A 3123-nucleotide genomic window follows, 5' to 3' on the forward strand; every position below is an offset into this window, starting at 1 on the left:
ATGTCGAGTTTGCTCCGCATTTCAGCATGTCTGAGGCAATTTTCCAATCTGTCCCAATCTCCTGTCTTTTCCCCGTATCCCTTCATGCCGTGGCCAATCAAGAACCTATCAACGTCTGTCGTAAATATGCATACACATTTTCCTCCAAAGCAGCCTGTTGCAAAGAATTTCATAGATTCTCCTCTCTCTGTCTAAATAAATTCCTCGTCATCTCAGTTCTAAAAAGATGTCCCATTACACTGAAGCTGTATCGTCTCGTCTCAGACTCTCCCACAGCAGGAAACATCCTCTCCTCACCACTCTAACAAGGCCTTTCACCATTCGATAGATATCAGTGAGGTCACCCCTGATTCTTCTAAGGTCCTGTGGATAGAGGCCCACTGACATCAGACGCACTTCATATGATAATCTGTTCAGTTTCAGCACTAAGATAAGGGGCCCAAACCTACTCACAAAACTCCAAGTTCTGTCGGGCATCACAGTGCTCATATCTTTTCAACATTACATCCTTACATCCTTGCTTTCATATCCTTCATATCAATGCTAACATAAGACCATAAGATATAGGAGCAGAAGTAGGCCATTCAAACCATCCAGTCTACTCTGCCATTAAATCATGGGCCAATCCAATTCCTCCAGTCCTCCCCACTCCGCTGCCTTCTCCCCATACCCTTTGTGCACTGGCTAATCACGAACCTCTGCCTATCTATCTATTCTTTAAATGCACCCAATGCCTTAGCCTCCACAGCCGCTCGTGGCAACAGATTCCATATATCCACCACCCTCTGACTAAAGTAATTTCTCTGCAACTCTGTTCTAAATGGACGTCCTTCAGACCTGAAGTTGTAGCCTCTTGTCCTAGACTCCCTAACCACGGAAAATAACTTTGCCATACCCAAACTGTTCAGGCCTTTTAACATTCGGGATATTTCTGTGAGATCCCACCTCATTCTCGTGAACTCCAGGTAATACAGCCCTGGGACTTCCTGCAAGGTGCATTACCATACACTTTCCAATGTTGTATTTCATTAGCCACTTTTTTGTCCATTCCCCTGAATCTCATTGACATCTATCGAATATTGAAAGGCCGATTAAAATGTAGTGGCAGAGTCTAGGGGCAGAGGGCACAAACTCAGATAAGAAGGTCCCTTTAGAACAGGCATGAGGAGGACATTAGGCAGCTGAAGTAAAGGATCTGTGGAATCCATTGCCATGGCTAACTGTGGAACCCATCTTATTGTGTTTATTTGAAGCGGAGTTTGACAGCTTCTTGATTAGTAAGGTTGTCAAAGGTGGCGAGGAGAAGCCAGGAAAAATGGGCTGAGAGAGTTAATATATCTGTCATGATGGAATGGCGGATAGATGAGATGAGCCGAATAGCCTAATTCAACTCCTAAATCTTGTGGCGTTGTGGCCAAATTTGATGAGGGACTAATGGTGAATACTGCTTTTCATGACCCAACATACCAACCTGTCTGGCGCCCCTGAGACAAAAGTTGGAGGCTCGGAAATGTTAAAGTGATCGTTTCAAAGATGAACTCCCAGATAAACACCGAGAATGGGATTCGAACCCACGCGTACAAAGCACAATGGATCAGCAGTCCATCGCCTTATCCTCTCGACCACCTTGTCTGTTCTTCTTGCTCTTGTGATTATAGTTCTGAATTTCTTCAGAGCACTTACAAACTCTGCTTATGATCCACAGATTTGTGTTCAGATTCTATGCCGACTTCCTTTGCTCGCCGTGTTTACCAGAATTCATGGATGTGGATAAGGACAGTTTAGAGAGATTTGTACCAACCACATAAAACAGGGAAATAGCTCATGCAGACGCAGACGCCGTGGACGTGCTAATGCAAAAGGATCGATTCCGTGCTCGGTAACTTGGAATACCTGTGAGTGTTTTGAGTTGTAAAATAAGATCAATTTATGTTGAATTAAATAAAATTTCCGTAGCTTTGTCATTATATCGCTCGATTTCATGTAAACAGATATTATAGGAATTTGGCATCAGGTTAGAGAATGACGTCTTTCTGTGTACTGGGCAAATGCAATAACCTGATAGCTACCACATTACAGACGCGCTGAAGGGCACGTCCGGCTGTGCTGAGCAGCAGATCCAAACATCCTAACGCTTTCCCGACACAAATGCAATAACCTGATACCTACCACATTACAGACACGCTGAAGGGCACGTCCGGCTGTGCTGAGCAGCAGATCCAAACATCCTAACGCTTTCCCGACACAAATGCATGGCTACACGGTTCTGGAATAACAAACCAACGGCTGAAATACCTAAAAAGAAATCGAGTTCACTCGATCAACAATGTATTGAACGTGGTGTACCATTGTCACTGATTCCAATCCCAGAATATAACGCCGCTGCAAAAGACAGTGACTTGTGCCTTTGACAATTCCTTTCTGTGTGACAGAAACAGAATATTCAACAGCCCAAAGCAGGAATGCATGGAGTGATATTGACACAACAATGGTCGAATGTTCACCTAGGGATGAAATCACTGCAGGCGAGTACAGTTAGCCCTGTCAGGAAATGATTTTACAGGTGGAAACGCCTTGCAGCAGACAGCGTGTTCCCCATTTTCCCCCTTGGCCTTTCTCACAGAATACGGCCGTGTGGCCTAATGGATAAGGCGTCTGACTTCGGTGCTTGAATGGTGGAAGTTATCAGAAGATCGCAGGTTCGAGTCCTGCCACGGTCGTTTTGACAAACTGGTGGATTCTGTTCACTCCCTGCAGCATAATTGTCCGCGTGGGGATTAATCGGAGTACTCCACCCCCAGGGAAAACGTAATGCTTCGTCTTCGTTGTTCGCAACATATAATATTATGTGCCTAGTCTGTGTAGTATTTCTGCAGACACTTTCATAAGTAATTTGCTGGAGCTTCTCAGACCTTCAGGAGGAGCTGCTGCTGGGATGGTGAAGTTTATTTCACATTCAGCTCCGTCTCCGGGTAGATCTTATCGGCAAGAATTCACCACACAGCACTGAGTGTGATTTCTTCCGGTTCCAACCCTCCTCCTCTCGGACACAGCACGCTGGTTATCTGCCTGCTGTGGGATGTCTTCATCACTAATTCCCGAGCAGACATCAAACGCGTCAAC

At 45.2% G+C, this 3123-nt stretch overlaps 1 non-coding gene across 1 annotated transcript; it reads left to right on the top strand.

The window, feature by feature from the left end:
* Positions 1 to 2628: 2628 nt before the first annotated feature.
* On the top strand, positions 2629 to 2720 carry trnar-ucg (transfer RNA arginine (anticodon UCG)). Its single transcript is given in 2 exon segments — positions 2629 to 2665; positions 2685 to 2720. It is a non-coding gene; the product is annotated as a tRNA-Arg (tRNA).
* The last annotated feature ends 403 nt before the right edge of the window (positions 2721 to 3123 follow it).

Source organism: Hemitrygon akajei, unplaced genomic scaffold (genome assembly GCF_048418815.1).
Source record: "Hemitrygon akajei unplaced genomic scaffold, sHemAka1.3 Scf000047, whole genome shotgun sequence".
NCBI lineage: Eukaryota > Metazoa > Chordata > Chondrichthyes > Myliobatiformes > Dasyatidae > Hemitrygon > Hemitrygon akajei.